The 22,584-nt window shown below is 42.3% G+C and overlaps 1 protein-coding gene across 3 annotated transcripts in view; it reads right to left on the reverse strand.

The window, feature by feature from the left end:
• LOC115105460 (transcriptional regulator Erg-like) overlaps positions 1-22,584 on the reverse strand; it is a 96,131-nt gene extending 73,547 nt beyond the window's left edge. The window contains exons 1-2 of one of the 3 annotated variants that reach the window (XM_029627546.2): positions 22,442-22,584; positions 10,123-10,222 (exon numbers count right to left, since the gene is read on the reverse strand). The gene's annotated coding sequence lies outside the window, so the exon portion shown is untranslated. Of the gene's footprint in view, positions 1-10,122; positions 11,221-22,441 lie in introns of those variants that run through there. The other 2 variants (XM_029627547.2, XM_029627545.2) reach the window with 2 other exon arrangements.

Raw genomic sequence — 22,584 nt, forward strand, 5'->3', positions numbered from 1 at the left:
TTCTCTCTCAACTATAGGAAGAGGACTGCCAGGTAGAATTTGTCATGGTGGAAATGATTGATTTTGTATGCAATCTAATAAAGCTCACCATAAATCCATCCAACCATCTGGCCAGCTGGCTGGCTCTCTGTGTGTCTGTGAGTCTGTCAATCTCTGTCTGTCTGTATGTCTGGCTGGCTGGCTGTCTATCTGGCTGCCTGTTTGCCTGTCTGTCTATGTGCAAAGCTTCACAGAAATTAAATCAATACATGGACAATCTGATCATGTGCAGAGAAGCTCTATCACTTCCCTGAGTTTAGCAGGGATGGTTGAATTTAAGCCTGGGGCAAATAAATGCATTTAAAGCTTCATGGAAAGCTGTAACAATACCATTGCTTTGACTCCACCTACGCATGCATTAGATATTTCTAGAGCAGTGCGCCAAATTATTCAGCCTTTCCAGCTAACCACAAACGTCTTTCATTTGAAATGTAACAGTGTCAGTTTTCTGAGAGGGAAAAACAAGAATACAACTTAATGACTTAGTACAGCTAAAAGGGAATCAGATGTCATACGAGGAAAAGCTTGAACACTGTGACACTTTACATTGACAAATGGGCTTTGGAAAAACAAAAGTTATCTGAAGGGCTGATCACATGTAAGATCAAATCTGTGTTTATAATATAAGAGTCAAAGAGGCTTATGCAAAAAAATTAAGCCAAATAAATATAGCCTACACACTAAACCACAATACAATGACTCAGTCAAATTGAAGTAAATAGAGAAACATATGCATGAGCCATACTATAGTCAGTGTATAGTTATTTATTTCTATGGGACAATCAAACAAATGGTACAGCAGCACCAATACATTGACTGACTGGATATTCTCTGACATTATCTGACATACAGTCCATTCGGAAAGTATTCAGACCCCTTTTTTTCCCCCTCATCAATCAACACACAATACCCCATAATGACAAAGCAAAAACAGTTTTTTAGAAATGAAAGAAACGAAACGAAACTGAAATATTACATTTACATAACTTTTCAGACCCTTTACTCAGTACTTTGTTGAAGCACCTTTAGCAGCGATTACAGCCTTGAGTCTTCTTTGGTATGATGCTACAAGCTTGGCACACCTGTATGCAGATCCTGTAACTGGCGCGCAAAACAAACACTCAACTTTGGCGCCATATGTCAAAGTATTGTTGGCAAACGACATGCGCTCCATGACAGGGTCTGAATAATTTTCAAATGCACTGTAGCTGGTATCATTCGCCTAAATAAATGTAGTTCTCAGGTAGTAACCGGAGGACTGTTGGCAGGCGGCATGTCTTTGAACTTGACTACCAATCTAATAGAACATGTCCAGCAAAACATTAAACACTGATGTTAGCCAACAAGGTGCATCAATCCACCAAAGAGGAGAAAGAGAATGACCTGTTGCTACCAGAAAAGGGCAACTAGTGAGAAACAAACACCATTGTAAATACAACTCATATTTATGTTCCCTTTTGTACTTAGCTATTTGCAAATTGTTACAACACTGTAGTCACTACTGTAGACATAATATGACATTTGAAATGTCTCTACTTTTCTGGAACTTTTGAGGTAATATTTACTATTCACTTTTAATTGTTAATTTCACTTTTATTTATCCATTTCACTTGCTTTGGCAATGTAAAAATATGTTTCCCAAGCCAGTAAAGCTCCTTGAATTGGAGAGAGAGAGAGACAGAGAGAGAGAGCGAGAGAGAGAGAGAGAGAGAGAGAGACAGCGCCATGGACTGTTCACCCCAATCCACAAAAGTGGAGACAAATTGGTTAAAATTAGCAAAAAACAGACATATTTCCTTCCACAGGGCCTTGGGGTGAGACAGGGATGCAGTTTAAGCCCCCCTCTTCAACATACAGTTGAAGTCGGAAGTTTACATACACTTAGGTTGGAGTCATTAAAACTCGTTTTTCAACCACTCCACAAATTCATTGTTAACAAGTCGGTTACTTTGTGCACGACACAAGTCATTTTTCCAACAATTGTTTACAGACAGATTATTTCACTTATAATTCACTGTATCACAATTCCAGTGGGTCAGAAGTTTACATACACTAAGTTGACTGTGCCTTTAAACAGCTTGGAAAATTCCAGAAAATGATGTCATGGCTTTTTAAGCTTATGACAGGCCAATTGACATAATTTGAGTCAATTGGAGGTGTACGTGTGGATGTATTTCAAGGCCTACCTTCAAACTCAGTGCCAAGTCCCCAGAAAAAATTGTAGACCTTCACAAGTCTGGTTCATCCTTGAGAGCAATTTCCAAACGCCTGAAGGTACAACGTTCATCTGTACAAACAACAGTACGCAAGAATAAACACCATGGGACCACGCAGCCATCATGCCGCTCATCTCCAAGAGATTAACGTACTTTGGTGCGAAAAGTGCAAATCAATCCCAAAACAAAATCAAAGGACCTTGTGACGATGCTGGAGGAAACAGGTACAAAAGTACCTATATCCACAGTAAAACGAGTCCTATATTGACATAACCTGAGAGGCCGCTCAGCAAGGAAGAAGCCACTGCTCCAAAACTGCGATTAAAAAAGCCTGACTACAGTTTGCAACTGCACATGGGGACAAATATCGTACTATTTGGAGAAATGTCCTCTGCTCTGATGAAACAAAAATAGAACTGTTTGGTCATAATGACCACCGTTATGTTCGGAGGAAAATGGGGGAAGCTTGCAAGCTGGTCCTGGGGCTATGTTCACAAACAGACCCCACAGAGCCCCAGGACAGCAACACAATTAGACCCTACCAAATCATGAGAAAAATACAAAATAATTACTTGACACATTGGAAAGAATTAACAGAAAAACTGAGAAAACTAGAATACTATTTGGCCATAAACAGAGAGTACACAGTGGCAGAATACCTGACCACTGTGACTGACCCAAAATTAAGGAAAGCTTTGACTATGTACAGTCTCAGTGAGCATAGCCTTGCTATTGAGAAAGGCTGCTGTAGGCAGACCTGGCTCTCAAGAGAAGACAGGCTATGCGCACACTGCCAACAAAACTGAGCCGTGCTTCCTAACCTCCTGCCAAATGTATGACCATATTAGAGACACATATTTTCCTCAGATTACACAGACCCACAGAGAATTTAAATAAAACTAAAACAATTTTGATAAACTTCCATATCTACTGGGTGAAATACCACGTGCCATCACAGCAGCAAGATGTGTGACCTGTTGCCACAAGAAAAGGGCAACCAGTGAAGAACAAACACCAAATACAACCCATATTTATTTATTTTCCCTTTTGTACTTTAACTATTTGCATATCGTTACAACACTGTACATAGACATAATATGATATTTGAAATATCTTTATTCTTTTGGAACTTCTGTGAGTGTAATGTTTACTATTACTTTTTATTGTTTATTTCACTTTAGTTTATTATCTACTTCACTTGCTTTGGCAATGTTAACATATGTTTCCCATGCCAGTAAAGCCCTTAATGTAATTTAATTAAATTGAGAGAGATAGAGACCCCCAGCTGTGAAAGGAGGTGATTACTTGCAGGTTGGGTGAGCTCTCTCTGACTCACTCACTCTAGTCCAGCAAAGTAGATGACTCATATCTGACTGGACTTTCATTCACTTCTACATTATATCATCTTTGTGCATTTTTCATCAGAGTGGAAACCAAATTGATCTCTATGTTGTGTAATACTACAGTATACTGTATGAATGTATCTGAATAGCCCTGAGTAGCTTGAATAGTCTACATCATTACAAGCAATTCGTAATTTTAACTGTGGTCCCAGCATTGATATACACTGCTCAAAAAAATAAAGGGAACACTTAAACAACACAATGTAACTCCAAGTCAATCACACTTCTGTGAAATCAAACTGTCCACTTAGGAAGCAACACTGATTGACAATAAATTTCACATGCTGTTGTGCAAATGGAATAGACAACAGGTGGAAATTATAGGAAATTAGCAAGACACCCCCAATAAAGGAGTGGTTCTGCAGGTGGGGACCACAGATCACTTCTCAGTTCCTATGCTTCCTGGCTGATGTTTTGGTCACTTTTGAATGCTGGCGGTGCATTCACTCTAGTGGTAGCATGAGACGGAGTCTACAACCCACACAAGTGGCTCAGGTAGTGCAGCTCATCCAGGATGATATATCAATGCGAGCTGTGGCAAGAAGGTTTGCTGTGTCTGTCAGTGTAGTGTCCAGAGCATGGAGGTGCTACCAGGAGACAGACCAGTACATCAGGAGATGTGGAGGAGGCCGTAGGAGGGCAACAACCCAGCAGCAGGACCGCTACCTCCGCCTTTGTGCAAGGAGGAGCACTGCCAGAGCCCTGCAAAATGACCTCCAGCAGGCCACAAATGTGCATGTGTCTGCTCAAATGGTCAGAAACAGACTCCATGAGGGTGGTATGAGGGCCCGATGTCCACAGGTGGGGGTTGGGCTGTAAGCACAACCCCCACCTGTTTGGCATTTGCCAGAGAACACCAAGATTGGCAAATTCACCACTGGCGCCCTGTGCTCTTCACAGATGAAAGCAGGTTCATACTGAGCACGTAACAAACGTGACAGAGTCTGGAGACGCCTGCAATATCCTCCAGCATGACCGGTTTGGCGGTGGGCCAGTCATGGTGTGGGGTGGCATTTCTTTGGGGGCCGCACAGCCCTCCATGTGCTCGCCAGAGGTAGCCTGACTGCCATTAGGTACTGAGATGAGATCCTCAGACGCCTTGTGAGACCATATGCTGGTGCGGTTGGCCCTGGGTTCCTCCTAATGCAAGACAATGCTAGACCTCATGTGGCTGGAGTGTGTCAGCAGTTCCTGCAAGAGGAAGGCATTGATGCTATGGACTGGCCCGCCCGTTCCCCAGACCTGAATCCAATTGAGCACATCTGGGACATCATGTCTCACTCCATCCACCAACGCCACGTTGCACCACAGACTGTCCAGGAGTTGGGGGATGCTTTAGTCCAGGTCTGGGAGGAGATCCCTCAGGAGACCATCCACTACCTCATCAAGAGCATGCCCAGGCATTGTAGGGAGGTCATACCTGAGCCTCATTTTGACTTGTTTTAAGGACATTACATCAAAGTTGGATCAGCCTGAAGTGTGGTTTTCCACTTTAATTTTGAGTGTGACTCCAAATCCAGACCTCCATGGATTGATACATTTGATTTCCATTGATAATTTTTGTGTGATTTTGTTGTCAGCACATTCAACTATGTAAAGAAAGCAGTGTATTTTGCTTCTTCGTCTCATGGAGGCTAGATACTTCCACTATGAGAAGGGTGATGATTATGCTAACCAAGTTTTTCAAATTACAAACTCCTCAGGTTAACACCTTACCATTGGTGAAGAACAGGACCAAAGTAACAATACCTTCACAGCAGCTGATTCAGGATAAGTCAATGGGTTGGTTTTGGGTTGTAAACTATTGACATCAACCACTCTTGTCATTAAAGTAAGTACTGTCATTAGTGTGACCCTCTCATCATTAACGTGACCTTCTTTGCTGTTACTGTTCCTGTGGTTATTGAGTTGAGCAGTAGGCTCTAGTGTACAGTAGTGTGGACCAGCAGAGAGCAGGTTTACCACGTGATAAAAGGCCTTTAACGGGCGAGAGGCAGCCCCTAAAGCGCTTCTTTACCAAGGTTTACCATGGCCCCTGTGCACGCCACACTATAGCCACTGCCCCTCGTAACCCCTTGGGCCCCCTCCTGCAAGTGTGCTAGCAATCAGACGCAACGCTGTGCTGAGCAGGAAATCTAAAATTAAGTTTTACTACCTATAATGGAATATTTACGGGATGGTTTAATTAGCAGTCACAGGGCGAAGAAACTGCAGCTCGCCGACAAAAACAAAGATGTTGGACCTGGTTCATGTGGATGGTGAAGCTGGGGTAGAGGGGTAGGTGACGTTGGTGTGGCTAAGGCACTGGTGGACATATCGCCATGAGTGCAGACAGACTCATACTTGTGCGATGTCTCGCTCGCACTTATACACATATACTTTAACAGGCTCACACTGCACTTACACTCACACACACACACACGCACAAACATATACACACATACACACACGTTTTCAATTAGCCAGCCAGCCAGGCCTCTGCTGTGTATGTGCAGGGCCAAGTGTGGGGTTTACCACCTCATTCCTTCCCCCTGGTTCAGCCAGGCCTGGCCTTTATGGCCGTCTACAGCACCATTCCTCGGCTTTTATATGGTAGCTGCATGCATTCTATTGTGTCACAGTGGCCGACTGCGACACTGCTGCGCTTCACTTCACACATAAAAGTAGACGCACATGTGCACATGCACACAGCTACCCTGATACACAGACAGGTATTCACACTGTACTACCCTATGGCTGTGAATCTGAAGATTCTATTGCACTTTTTCTGTGACATTGCTGTGTCTCAGTTCACTCTCTCTTGCATGCACAGTTGCACACACACACACACACACACACACACACACACACACACACACACACACACACACACACACACACACACACACACACACACACACACACACACACACACACACACACACAGTAATACAGTGTATGGTGGCTGTGAGGATTAGAATGCATCAGACTGCCTTTAATCTACTCTGCATTTCCAGCATTCAAAGATGTGTTGAAGACCCAGCTCCCATCACCTCAGCAGAAGAGGACACTTGAACCCATAATTGTAAGAAATACAGTTTCCATATCTCAATATTGACAAAAAAAAATTGCCGTAAACCGGCCATTACAGTATTTGCTTTGGTCTTTGTAATTGACCGTTGTCTGGCTAAGTCAGTCTATCATATTTCCCAATTGTCCATCTATACCAGAGATGGAAGAGGATGAGAGGAAGATAAAATATAATCTGTCGGCTACTTGGGGAAATGACAGAAAGTGGGTCTCTCTTTCTCTCTTGCTTTTCTCTATCTCTCTTTCTCTGACACTGAACCAACAACCCTGACAAAAAATGCATTCTCATGGACAGCCTCAATACTTGTATACACACTATCATGACTGTATTTCTACTGTATGAGGACCTTCCTGAGCCACTCTCATGTCCTCTGCACCCTCCCTTTCCCCATACATGCCACAGCTTGTGTGTGCCCAGACAGGGCTGTGGCTGAGGCGAGGACAGAGCTGGGCTAGACTGGTTGATAGATTGGGTGTTGGGGTGCAATATGACTTGTATAAATCTATACAGCCCCATAGGCAACTACGAATAAACATTGCGACACCACACCTCTCAGCAATCCCATCACATCTTTCTCACCATCACCAGTCCAACCATACATGTTTTACATTTTAGTCATTTTAGCAGATGCTCTTATCCAGAGTGACTTACAGTAAGTGGATACATTTTCAAACTTTTCATACATACTTTTTCGCACTCATTCAGTAAGTGTTGCTCAATATCGAGGCATCTGTGGCGGCTGGGGCATAAGCAGAGGTTGAATTGTTTAAGCTGTCTGCCAGGTGCTCCGACAGTGGTGAGTTTTTCGAGTCATTCTTCCCTAATTCCACCCTTGGGCGGTACCAATGATGTGTATGAATCCTGGATGAATGACAGGGGGCGCTGTATTGAAGCCCCTGTGCAGCTATCTTGGTACTCAAACATTTTGGAAGCTATAGAAATGCATTTATTCATGTCTTAATTCGTTTTTGACACGTTTATTCTATTACATACACATGCAATAGGAAAGTACATTACAGCCTTATTCTAAAATGGATTAAATAGTTTTTTCCCCCTCATTCATCTAGACACCACACCCCATAATGACAAAGCAGAAACAGGTTTTTTTAAATTTTACTAATTTATGAGAAAATATCAACTGAAACGTTACATTTACATAAGTATTCAGACCTTTTACTCAGTACTTTGTTGAAGCACCTTATGCAAGAATTACAGCCTTGAGTCTTCTTGGGTATGATGCTACAAGCATGGCCAACCTGTATTTGGGGAGTTTCTCCCATTTTTCTCTGTAGATCCTCTCAAGCTCTGTCAGGTCGGATGGGGAGCGTCGCTGCACAGCTATTTTCAGGTCTCTCCAGAGATTTTCGATCGCGTTCCGGTCAGGGCTCTGGCTGGGCAACTCAAGGACATTCTGAGACTTGTACCGAAGCCACTCTTGTGTTGTCTTGGCTGTGTGCTTAGGGTCCTTGTCCTGTTGGAACGTGAACCATTGCCCCAGTCTGAGGTCCTGAGAGCCCTGAAGCAGGTTTTCATCAAGAATCTCCCTTGTTCTTTGCTCTGTTCATCTTTCCCTTGTTCCTGACTATTATCCCAGTCTTTGCCGCTGAAAAACATCCCCACAGCATGAAGCTGTCACCACCATGCTTCACTGTAGGGATGGTGCCAGGTTTCCTCCAGACGTGACGCTTGGCATTCAGGCCAAAGAGAAAAGTCTTGTTTCTATTTGTCTGAGAGTCCTTCAGTTGCCTTTTGTCAAACTCCAAGTGGGCTGTCATGAGCCTTTTACTGAGGAGAGGCTTATGTCTAGTCACTATCATAAAGGCTTGATTGGTGGAGTGATGCAGAGATTGTTGTCCTTCTGGAAGGTTATCCCATCTCCACATACTCTAGGAAGAGTCTTGGTGATTCCAAATGTATTCAATTTAAGAATGATGGAGGCCACTGTGTTCTTGTGGGTCTTCAATGCCGCAGAAATGTTTTGGTACCCTTCCTCAGATCTGTGGCTCGACACAATCCTGTCTCGGAGCTCTATGGACAATTCCTCCAACCTCATGGCTTGGTTTTTGCTCTGACATGCACTGTCAACTGTGGGACCTTACAGTGCCTTGCGAAAGTATTCGGCCCCCTTGAACTTTGCGACCTTTTGCCACATTTCAGGCTTCAAACATAAAGATATAAAACTGTATTTTTTTGTGAAGAATCAACAACAAGTGGGACACAATCATGAAGTGGAACGACATTTATTGGATATTTCAAACTTTTTTAACAGATCAAAAACTGAAAAATTGGGCGTGCAAAATTATTCAGTTTTTGATTTGTTAAAAAAGTTTGAAATATCCAATAAATGTCGTTCCACTTCATGATTGTGTCCCACTTGTTGATTCTTCACAAAAAAATACAGTTTTATATCTTTATGTTTGAAGCCTGAAATGTGGCAAAAGGTCGCAAAGTTCAAGGGGGCCGAATACTTTCGCAAGGCACTGTATATGGACAGGTGTGTGTCTTTCCAAATAATCTCCAATCAATTGAATTTACCACAGGTGGACTCCGATCAAGTTGTAGAAACATTTCAAGGATGATCAATGGAAACAGGATGCACCTGAACTCAATTTCGAGTCTCATAAGCAAAGGGTCTGAATACTTATGTAAATAATATAATTATGGAGTATTATGTGCAGATTGCTGAGAATAAATTAATATTTAATACATTTTAGAATAAGGCTGTAATGTAACAAAATGTGGAAAAAGTCAAGGGGTCTGAATACTTTCCGAATGTACTGTACATATATATATTTTAAAAAATGTTCTACTGTAGGTAACGTTAGCCATCTTTAGCCAGCTGTACCTGTGCCAAAACAGCAGAATTTGTATCATATAGCTTGCTGTCCAACTTGTTTTTAAATAGTGAGCCAACATGTTTTCAGCACTTTTATTTCCATGACTGATCAAAACATTCTTATACTCTCTCTCATCTCTCTTCAGCAGACATATAGTGAGCAATAAGTTTGGAACATCAAATCGGAATAGAATCGCGGTGTCGAATCGCAATACATTGTGAGAATCAGGTGATTTGTGAGAATCACAATACATATTGTATCGGCACCTAAGTATTATGATAATATTGTGAGGTCTGTGGCAATAAGCCCCCTCTCTTTCCGTTTACTGTAACCAGCATCTTCACCCACTGAGCCCCCGACTGACACCACCATCACACTAAGATGGCGCCGGAGCAGAAGGCAGACGTTTTATGTGCCCCCAACCGATTGTGTTTTTTGTTTGTTTATCTGCATTGTTTGTAACTTATTTTGTTACATTATTTTGCAACATAATGTTGCCGCTACCGTCTCTTATGACCGAAAAATAACTTCTAGATATCAGGACTGTGATTACTCACCACGGACTAGCAGAATCCTTTTTCTTCTTTCAAAAATCTGACGAACCCGAGGTGGAAGATATACGGCTCCCTTGGGAACATTGGCCCCGTCCCCAGTGATCTGCGTGAAGAGAAGGTGGAGAAAGAGAGGCTGGAGGGCGGGCTGCCATCTGAGGAGTCGGAGGCGATCTAATAAACCCCCACTCCCCTCAATTCTGCTAGCAAACATGCCATCTTTGGACAATAAAATGGACAAGTTATTTGGAAGATTAAACTTCCAACGGGACATTAAAAACTGTAACATCTTATGCTTTGCGGAGTCATGGCTGAACGACAACAATATCAACATTAAGCTGGCTGGCTATACGATACAACAGCGGCATCTGGTAAGACAAGGTCTATGTATTTTTTTAAACAACAGCTGGTGCACGATATCTAAGGAAGGCTCGAGCTATTGCTCACCTGAGGTAGAGTTTCTCATGATAAGCTGCAGACCACATTACCTACAGAGAGAGTTTTCACCTATAATCTTTGTAGCTGTTTACATACCACCACAGTCAGAGGCTTGCACTAAGATAGCATTGAATGAGCTGTATTCCGCGATAAGCAAGTGAGAAAACGCTCACCCAGAGGGGGCGCTCCTAGTAGCCGGGGACTTTAATGCAGGGAAACTTAAATCAGTTTTACCAAATTTCTATCAGCATGTTAAATGTGCAACCAGAGGGAAAATAACTCTGGACCACCTATACTCCACACACAGAAATGCATACAAAGCTCTCCCTTGCTCTCCATTTGGAAAATCTGACCATAATTCCATCCTCCTGATTCCTGCTTTCAAGCAAAAATTAAGCAGGAAGCACCAGTGACTAGATCAATAAAAAAGTGGTCAGATGAAGCAGATGCTAAGCTACAGGACTGTTTTGCTAGCACAGACTGGAATATGTTCCCGGGATTCCTCCAATGGCATTGAGGAGTACAGCACTTCTGTCATTGGCTTAATCAATAAGTGCATTGATGACTCCGTCCCCATAGTGACCATACGTACATAACCCAAGCAGAAGCCATGGATTACAGGCAGCATCCGCACTGAGCTAAAGGCTAGAGCTGCTACTTTCAAGGAGCGGAACTCTTAGCCAGAAGCTAATAAGAAATACTGCCCTCTGACAAACCATCAAAAAAGCGAAGCGTCAATACAGGACTGATATCGATTTGTACTACACCGGCCCTGACGCACATCGGATGTGGCAGGGCCTGCAAACCATTACAGACTACAAAGGGAAGCACAGCCGAGAGCTGCCCAGTGACACGAGCCGCTTCGAGGCAAATAACACTGAAACATGCAGGAGAGCACCAGCTGTACCAGAAGACGCTCTCGCCGCCGATGTGAGTAAGACCTTTAGACAGGTAAACATTCACAAGGCCGTAGTAGCCAGACGGATTACCAGGACGTGTACTGTAAGTGTCTTCACTGAAATTTTCAACCGCTCCCTGTCCGAGTTTGTAATACCAACATATTTTAGCAGACCACCATAGTGCCTGTGCCCAAGAACACTAAGGTAACCTGCCTAAATGACTACCGCCCCGTAGCACTCATGTCTGTAGCCATGAAGTGCTTTGAAAGGCTGGTCATGGCTCACATCAACACCATCATCCCAGAAACCTTAGACCCTCTCCAATTTGCATACCGCCCCAACAGATCCACAGATAATGCAGTCTCTATTGCACTCCACGCTGCCCTTTCCCACCTGGACAAAAGGAACACCTATGTGAGAATGCTATTCATAGACTAGAGCTCAGCGTTCAACACCATAGCGCCCTCAAAGCTCATCAATAAGCTAAGGACCCTGGGACTAAACACCTCCCTCTACAACTGGATCCTGGACTTCCTGACGGGCCGCCCCCAGTGGTAAGGGTAGGTACAACACACCCGCCACGCTGATCCTCAACACAGGTGCCCCTCAGGGGTGTGTGCTCAGCCCCCTCCTTTACTCCCTGTTCACTCATGACTGCACAGCCAGGCACGACTCCAACACCATCATTAAATTTGCCGATGACACACCAGTGATAGGCCTGATCACCGAAAACAACGAGACAGCCTATAGGGAGGAGGTCAGAGAGCTGGCCGTGTGGTGCCAGGACAACAACCTCTCCCTCAACGTGATCAAGACAAAGGAGATGATTGTGGACTACAGGAAAAAGAGGACCGAGCACTCCCCCATTCTCATCGACGGGGCTGCAGTGGAGCAGGTTGAGAGCTCCAAGTTCCTTGATGTCCACATCACCAACAAACTAACATGGTCCGAGCACACCAAGACAGTTGTGAAGCGAGCACAACAAAACCTATTCTCCCCCCAGACTGAAAAGATTTGGCATGGGTCCTGAGATCCTCAAAACGTTCTACAGCTGCACCATCGAGAGCATCCTAACTGGTTGCATCACTGCCTGGTATGGCAACTGCTTGGCCTCCAACCGCAACGCACTACAGAGGGTAGTGCGAACGGCCCAGTACATCACTGTGGCCAAGTTGCCTGCCATCCAGGACCTCTATACCAGGCGGTGTCAGAGGAAGGCCCTAAAAATGGTCAAAGACTTCAGCCACTCTAGTCATAGACTGTTCTCTCTGCTACCACATGGCAAGCGGTACCATATAGCGCCAAGTCTAGGTCCAAGAGGCTTCTAAACAGCTTCTACCCCCAAGCCATAACATTTAACATTACATTACATTTAAGTCATTTAGCAGACGCTCTTATCCAGAGCGACTTACAAATTGGTGCATTCACCTTATGACATCCAGTGGAGCAGCCACTTTACAATAGTGCATCTAAATCTTTTAAGGGGGGGGGGTGAGAAGGATTACTTTATCCTATCCTAGGTATTCCTTAAAGAGGTGGGGTTTCAGGTGTCTCCGCAAGGTGGTGATTGACTCCGCTGTCCTGGCGTCGTGAGGGAGTTTGTTCCACCATTGGGGGGCCAGAGCAGCGAACAGTTTTGACTGGGCTGAGCGGGAACTGTACTTCCTCAGTGGTAGGGAGGCGAGCAGGCCAGAGGTGGATGAACGCAGTGCCCTTGTTTGGGTGTAGGGCCTGATCAGAGCCTGGAGGTACTGAGGTGCCGTTCCCCTCACAGCTCCGTAGGCAAGCACCATGGTCTTGTAGCGGATGCGAGCTTCAACTGGAAGCCAGTGGAGAGAGCGGAGGAGCGGGGTGACGTGAGAGAACTTGGGAAGGTTGACCACCAGACGGGCTGCGGCGTTCTGGATGAGTTGTAGGGGTTTAATGGCACAGGCAGGGAGCCCAGCCAACAGCGAGTTGCAGTAATCCAGACGGGAGATGACAAGTGCCTGGATTAGGACCTGCGCCGCTTCCTGTGTGAGGCAGGGTCGTACTCTGCAGATGTTGTAGAGCATGAACCTACAGGAACGGGCCACCGCCTTGATGTTAGTTGAGAACGACAGGGTGTTGTCCAGGATCACGCCAAGGTTCTTAGCGCTCTGGGAGGAGGACACAGTGGAGTTGTCAACCGTGATGGCGAGATCATGGAACGGGCAGTCCTTCCCCGGGAGGAAGAGCAGCTCCATCTTGCCGAGGTTCAGCTTGAGGTGGTGATCCGTCATCCACACTGATATGTCTGCCAGACATGCAGAGATGCGATTCGCCACCTGGTCATCAGAAGGGGGAAAGGAGAAGATTAATTGTGTGTCGTCTGCATAGCAATGACAGGAGAGACCATGTGAGGTTATGACAGAGCCAAGTGACTTGGTGTATAGCGAGAATAGGAGAGGGCCTAGAACAGAGCCCTGGGGGACACCAGTGGTGAGAGCACGTGGTGAGGAGACGGATTCTCGCCACGCCACCTGGTAGGAGCGACCTGTCAGGTAGGACGCAATCAAGCGTGGGCCGCGCCGGAGATGCCCAACTCGGAGAGGGTGGAGAGGAGCATCTGATGGTTCACAGTATCGAAGGCAGCCGATAGGTCTAGAAGGATGAGAGCAGAGGAGAGAGAGTTAGCTTTAGCAGTGCGGAGCGCCTCCGTGATACAGAGAAGAGCAGTCTCAGTTGAATGACTAGTCTTGAAACCTGACTGATTTGGATCAAGAAGGTCATTCTGAGAGAGATAGCGGGAGAGCTGGCCAAGGACGGCACGTTCAAGGGTTTTGGAGAGAAAAGAAAGAAGGGATACTGGTCTGTAGTTGTTGACATCGGAGGGATCGAGTGTAGGTTTTTTCAGAAGGGGTGCAACTCTCGCTCTCTTGAAGACGGAAGGGACGTAGCCAGCGGTCAGGGATGAGTTGATGAGCGAGGTGAGGTAAGGGAGAAGGTCTCCGGAAATGGTCAGGAGAAGAGAGGAGGGGATAGGGTCAAGCGGGCAGGTTGTTGGGCAGCCGGCCGTCACAAGACGCGAGATTTCATCTGGAGAGAGAGGGGAGAAAGAGGTCAGAGCACAGGGTAGGGCAGTGTGAGCAGAACCAGCGGTGTCGTTTGACTTAGCAAACGAGGATCGGATGTCGTCGACCTTCTTTTCAAAATGGTTGACGAAGTCATCTGCAGAGAGGGAGGAGGGGGGGAGGGGGAGGAGGATTCAGGAGGGAGGAGAAGGTGGCAAAGAGCTTCCTAGGGTTAGAGGCAGATGCTTGGAATTTAGAGTGGTAGAAAGTGGCTTTAGCAGCAGCGACAGAAGAGGAAAATGTAGAGAGGAGGGAGTGAAAGGATGCCAGGTCCGCAGGGAGGCGAGTTTTCCTCCATTTCCGCTCGGCTGCCCGGAGCCCTGTTCATAAGACTCCTGAACATCTAGTCAAATGGCTACGCAGACTATTTGCATTGCCCCCACCCCTCCACACCACTGCCACTCTCTGTTGTCATCTATGCATAGTCACTTTAATTAACTCTACCTACATGTACATACTACCTCAACTAGAGGTCGACCGATTATGATTTTTCAACGCCAATACCGATACGATTATTGGATGACCAAAAAAACCTGATTAAAAAAAATGACAATTACAACAATACTGAATGAACACTTATTTTAACTTAATATAATACATCAATAAAAATCCATTTAGCCTCAAATAAATAATGAAATATGTTCAATTTGATTTAAATAATGCAAAAACAAAGTGCAATATGTAAAAGTTAAAGTGCAATATGTGCCATGTAAAAAAGCTAACGTTTGAGTTCCTTGCTCAGAACATGAGAACATATGAAAGTTGGTGGTTCCTTTTAACATGAGACTTCAATATTCCAAGGTAAAATGTTTTAGGTTGTAGTTAATATAGTATTTATAGGACTATTTCTCTCTATACCATTTGTATTTCATGTACCTTTGACTATTGGATGTTCTTATAGGCACTATAGTATTGCAAGTGTAACAGTATAGCTTCCGTCCCTCTCCTCGCCCCTACCTGGGCTCGAACCAGGAACACATCGACAACAGCCAAGGGGAATAACTACTCAAAGTCTCAGAGCGAGTGACGTTTGAAACGCTATTAGCGCGCACCCCGCTAACCAGCGAGCCATTTCACATCGGTTACACCAGCCATTGGGCTGATAGGCTTGAAGTCGTAAACAGCGCTGTGCTTGCGAAAAGCTGCTGGCAAAACGCACAAAAGTGCTGTTTGAATGAATGCTTACGAGCCTGCTGCTGCCTACCATCGCTCAGTCAGACTGCTCTATCAAATTATAGATTTAATTATAACATAATAACACACAGAAATACGAGCCTTTGTTCATTAATATGGTCAAATCCGGAAACTATCATTTCAAAAACAAAACTTTTATTATTTCAGTGAAATACGGAACAGTTGGATATTTTATCTAATGGGTGGCATCCCTAAGTCTAAATATTCTTGTTACATTGCACAACCTTCAATGTTATGTCATAATTACATAAAATTCTGGCAAATTAGTTCGCAATGAGCCAGGCTGCCCAAATTGTTGCTTATACCCTGACTCTGCGTGCAATGAATGCAAGAGAAGTGACACAATTTCACCTGGTTAATATTGCCTGCTAACCTGGATTTCTTTTAGCTAAATATGCAGGTTTCAAAATATATACTTCTGTGTATTGATTTTAAGAGAGGCATTGGTGTTTATGGTTAGGTACAGTCGTCCAACGATTGTGCTTTTTTCACAAATGCGCTTTTGTTAAATCATCCCCCAGCGTTGCATCAATTATATGCAACGCAGGACACACTAGATAAACTAGTAATATCATCAACCATGTGTAGTTATAACTAGTGATTATGATTGATTTATTGTTTTTTATCAGATAAGTTTAATGCTAGCTAGCAACTTACCTTGGCTTCCACTGCATTCGCGTAACAGGCAGGCTCCTCATGGAGTGTAATGCGAGGCAGGTTAGAGCGTTGGACTAGTTAACTGCAAGATTGGATCCCCCGAGCTGACAAGGCAGTTAACCCACCGTTCCTAGGCCGTCATTGAAAATAAGAATGTGTTCTTAACTGACTTGCCTAGTTAAATAAAGGTATATCAAAAAAAATATATATAATAAATACATTTTAAAAATCGGCAGAATCTGCGCCCAAAAATACTGATTTCCGATTTTTATGAAAACTTGAAATCGCCCCTAATTAATCGGCCAGATTAATCGGTCGACCTCTAACCTCAACTAACCGGTGCCCCCGCACATTGACTCTGTACTGGCACCCCCCTGTATATATTGTTATTTTTTACTGTTGCTCTTTAATTACTTGTTACTTTTATCTGTTATTCTTATCTGTATTTTTTTAAACTGCACTGTCGGTTAGGGACTCGTAAGTAAGCATTTCACTGTAATGTCTACACCTGTTGTATTTGGCGCACGTGACTAATAAACATTTGATTTGATTTGATATCCATGGATGTTGAAAAGTAGTTGAAATTTGGTCAGTCCACCCTGGTCTTGATGTTAATGTCCACAGACAGACCAGACTGGACCAAATCTGAACCTATTATAGACGTATGTTTCACAAGTTTGGATAGCACAGTACAGTACACTACTTAGAGCACAGTACAGTGAGTAGAGCACATTATAGTACAGTACAATACAGTACAACACAGTACAGTACTGAGTACAGTTGGGCGATGTCAACCTTTGTCCTATCTTGACTAAGTACCCATAAAACATTGTGATATATAATGGTATCGCCCTCTATTGACCAAATCATAAAGAGCCTGGCTGCAGAGTACGCAACTCTGCTGTCCCCAGAATTATTCAATAATTAGCATTTTTGCCTAATCTTCCTCTATTATTAGGCCTAGACTTCTATACGTTGTAGGTAGGTTGTACCCACATTCCTAATAATAGGCTATGGAAATAAGCCTCTACAGATTGTTTCTTTCATAAGCTTTGCTCAGCTGTAATTTTTCTTTTGACTTCTTATAGAATTCTGATACCTAAGTTAGCGTCTGCACAGTTCTTCCACTAAATTTGTTTTTGTACATTTTTCGATATAAATTATTAAAATAAGTCTGTGTGTATAGAGTTGTATGGTTTGTTAAACTTTGAAATCAATGGTTTTTGTTTGCCATACATTTATAGTAAAATAACTGAGTCAAACGTAATTCCGTTACCGTGGAATTACCCATAAGTAACCAATTTTGGAATTACGAGTAAATAAAAAAACTAAATCGAAGTCATAATTTTTGAACATGCACTTACTTGAATTATTAGATCAGTTATTTCACTCAGAAACAAAGAGCCTACTGGGTAAATGTTCCGCCAAAATCTAATTCAGAAGACGTGACACATGGGCCGGAAAAGACCTGGCAACCCAATGTTAAATGTTGCCTTTGGAATGGTGATCTACATTTTTATACGATAAAGGAGTAAACCAGATGTTGCAGAAGCGATCCCCACCACATAAATCACCAAGACATAAGCTTACAAAACAGCAGTAAATGATTTAATTATGCAGAATGGTCTGGGGTGTTAGTGGCTGTGTGTGTTACGTGTATGTGTATGTGGGATAAATGGGCCTTAACTACTAGCCTTGAGAAGAAAAAGTTGATTGGAGGAAATTTTAAGACATGATATTGTGGAAATATCTTATATAGTTTATACTGGTTGAAAAGTAGTTTTAAAAAATGTATTAATGTATATATCTATACATTATTGTGTTATAAATGGCTTATAAACTGTTGATAATCTCTATAAATGTAGGTTTGGCCATAATTTATGTGCTCTCTGTCACCTGGAGCAGCAATGCAAATGGTCCAGGAACACAAGGAGAGCACAAAGGACAATGCCCAAGGACTAGTCACCATTGTGTATCTCTCTGTTACAGTATCTAGAGGACTGACTAATGTGACAGAATAATGATATAGTATCCATGTTTGATATCGCCCTGAAACGTGTTCACTGAGGATAACTGTGATGCTATCTATATGGACGTATTATCTCTATGGTTACTTGTATCTGTACAGGGTGGACTCTGAATGACTGTATTATGCAAAGGTTTTCATTGTCTTCTCAGGAATTCTGTCTTATTTACATTAGTCTGATCTCCCACACAAGCCTTTAAATGCTGTGACATCCTGTGGAGATCGGGCCTGGCAGTGTTTAGGTTATTGTAAAATTGGTATCGTTTGATTGGTCAATGGTGGTTGGTTTTGGGTTGAAAGGTTGCACCTTCAGATGTTATAAATGGAATGAAATACCTTTGTTCGCTCGCTTATCCTGGTTCCAGTCCATGGAGGAAGGTTGTATGATCAATCCTCATTTCCTAGGCTTCTAGGCCTCTGGCCTAATAGGCATCTCTTTGTTCATGCTTTGTCTTCTAAGTTAACCTTAGGATCTACACTACCAATCAAAATTTTGGGGTCACTTAGAAATGTCATTGTTTTTGAAAGAAAAGCACATTTTTTGTCCATTAAAATAACTTCAAATTGATCACAAATACAGTGTAGACACTGTTAATGTTGTGAATGACTATTGTAGCTGGAAACGGCAGATTTTTAATGGAATATCTACATAGGTGTACAGGGGCCCATTATCAGCAACAATCACTCCTGCGTTCCAATGGCACATTGTGTTAGCTAATCCAAGTTTATCGTTTTAAAAGGCTAATTGATCATTAGAAAACCCTTTTGTAATTATGTTAGCACAGCTGAAAACTGTTGTACTGATTAAAGAAGCAATAAAACTTACCTTCTTTAGACTAGTTGAACATCTGGAGCATCAGCATTTGTGAGTTCAATTACAGGCTCAAACTGGCCAGAAACAAGGAACTTTCTTCTGAAACTCGTCAGTCTATTCTTGTTCTGAGAAATGAAGGCTATTCCATGAGAGAAATTGCCAAGAAACTGAAGATCTCATACAACGCTGTATACTGCTCCCTTCACAGAACAGCGCAAACTGTCTCTAACCAAAATAGAAAGTGGAGTGGGAGGCCCCGGTGCACAACTGAGCAAGTGGACAAGTATATTAGAGTGTCTAGTTTGAGAAACAGACGCCTCATAAGTCCTCAACTGACAGCTTCATTAAATAGTACCCACAAAACACAGGGATGCTGGACTTCTAAGCAGAGTTCCTCTGTCCAGTGTCTGTGTTTTTTTGCCCATCTTAATCTTTTCTTTTTATTGGCCAGTCTGAGATATGGTTTTAGCTTTGCAACTCTTCCTAGAAGGCCAGCATCCCGGAGTCGCCCCTTCACTGTTGACATTGAGACTGGTGTTTTGCGGGTATAATTTAATAAAGCTGCCAGTTGAGGACTTGTGAGGCGTCTGTTTCTCAAACTAGACACTCTAATGTACTTGTCCTTTTGCTCAGTTGTGCACAGGGGGCCACCAACTCCCTTTTCTATTCTGGTTAGAGCCAGTGCTGATTCTCCAGATACTCAACTAGTCTAAAGAAGGCTAGTTTTATTGCTTCTTTAATCAGTACAACAGTTTTCAACTGTGCTAACATAATTGAAAAGGGTTTTCTAATGATCAATTAGCCTTTTGAAACACAACGTGCCATTGGAACACAGGAGTGATGGTTGCTGTTATTATTTAATGGGCCTCTGTACGCTTATGTAGATATTCCATAAAAAATCTGCCGTTTCCAGCTACAATCGTCATTTACAACATTATCAATGTCTACACTGTATTTCTGATCAATTTGATGTTATTTTAATGGACAAAAATGTGCTTTTCTTTCAAAAACAATGACATTTCTAAGTGACCCCAAACTTTTGAACGGTAGTGTATATGCCTAGAAGTATGCTTTGTAATGCTTGTTAATGCTTGTAACTTTAGGTTTATGCCTTGTATAATGTTATCATTCATTGGATAATGTTCATTAAATATCTGCCTTTGATATAGACAATTCTCAGACCAATTCTTGCTAGTCAGCATCAACTCATTGCCTAATGCTTGCTTGTACTGTATATTTTAATTATCTTTATGGAGTCAGATAAACATTTTAATAGGCTAATTGCTTAGTCTCATTACGAGTCGCATGTGATGTTTTTATAATATACTGTATATACATGTCGAACTTCACTGCCCACTATATAAATCACTGTGTAGATTTAATTATAAATAGATATAATAAATTGTGATTCTGCACTGAAAGCTAAGTTTTAAAAATTATGACAGTACTGTACTGTTCTCATTATAAAAGCAGCTGATGGACTGATAACTCATTATTTAACTGATAAATGAAAGACATAGGCTATGTATATTTCCTTATGGTGGATTCTCTTCATCCTCACATTTGCAAGTTCTCTGTTTACACTAGCCTTGTATTTTGCCACATTGCTGCTTCATGTGTGAATGCAGCTATTAGCGTACCGTAAATACCATAGTATATAGACAAACAAAATAATGATAGCAAATCAAACTATACAGGAGCTTCTCATCTAAACCATATTGCACATAATGTTGCACACTTGATTAATGCAATTATTCACAAATGTGTGGATATTTTAAAAGCCTTTAATTCAATTTGGCTAACAGAGCAAAAATGCTGTCTTGCAGGGACATGTGGTGTGGGAGAGCCGTGGTCTTTACTGTACGACTCAGAGGGGAGTATGTGGTGTTGATGTCTCCCACACTACCTCTCATAGCCCTGTCCTGTGGTCAATGACCAAAAGCACCATCTATAGTCTCATGGGTGGAATGTTATTCATATTTTCATAATATCATAATTAATAAATAATACTTTTTAAAAAACAGATGAAAATCCGGTGTTTTGATGTTAAACAGTTTTGATATATTTCAATCTTCTGTGATGTATATAAAGTAGAATATTTGGATGCAACCTCAAAATGGAATAGATTTTAACTCTATGCCTGACATGGTACAGGTGTCTTCTTTTTTTAAGCCAATAACCATGTGTTTGAGGTGTATACTTTTGTTTCAAAGTAGATTTGTTTAAGTCTACCAAGTGGTGAACAAGTATTCACATTGTTGATATTATTATACAGGGAGACAATTTCAGTTGTAAGTTGTGTTAGTGTTAGTTTGTTGCAGTCTAGTATTGATCATAACTAGAGCTATCGTATACTAATCATTATGATTAGTAAATGAGTAAATTGTCCTTGGCTGCTCAATATTCCAGGAATATTTCAGAATAGTCTATGAAAATCCCCATAGATCTGTTGTTGCATTCAGCTTAGTTTTAAAAAATCCAAACATCATATAGGCCTAATTGTCAGATTGTTGTTATGTCCTATGAAATGTTAGACTCAAACCCCACTAAAGATAATACTAATAATAGCCCACAATTACCACATATCCACAGCAACTTTTGTCGGTATTGCATCAATAATAGTAGGCTACGTGACAAATCCATAGCATACTCAATTGAAATTCAACCTTCTCATGTGAAAGGTTTTGATACAGGATGGTAGACTTTTTAAGAGAACAACACATTGTATTTGAAGTAATTCTAACCTATTTAGTCTACTTATTTGATCTCCTTTAGGACTTTCTTTATTCTTAAAAATGCTTCAGAAATTGTAAACTTGTAATGTTATGAACTAATGACAATTCATCAAATAAAATTATAGTTTCTAATTGACCTTTGGTTTCTTTGCAATTGTTTCACTAAAAGGTCTGCCATAAATGTAGCTAGCCTACTCATCAGGGAGCGAACAAACTATCTGACCTGTCAACTGTCACTCGCGGACCATCACTTCGGGGCATAATGCATCATCATTGAACATGCTCAATGCCCTCCCATCCTAAAATTCACTACAAACTTTTCCATTGAAAAAGTTTGATAGAAACTTTATAATGTAATACACTATAATTGAGATAAAGCTGCTCGGTCCAGATCAGCTACGGCGAAACAGGCACAAACCGATACATCAACTTTTAGTTGTAAAAGTTTTGATAATAACGCTTCGACTTACAGTTTGGTCGTGAAACGTTGAATCGTTTTCGGTGAAGGAAACAGAAGGTGCCACACCGAGGGAAAAAATAAAGAACGAGGTTTTAGTTTTTTGTTGTCTCAATGAACTAACTGCTGGTTCAATGCGGCCAAACGGCATCTACT

This window comes from Oncorhynchus nerka, linkage group LG22, assembly GCF_034236695.1.
Source record: "Oncorhynchus nerka isolate Pitt River linkage group LG22, Oner_Uvic_2.0, whole genome shotgun sequence".
Lineage (NCBI taxonomy): Eukaryota > Metazoa > Chordata > Actinopteri > Salmoniformes > Salmonidae > Oncorhynchus > Oncorhynchus nerka.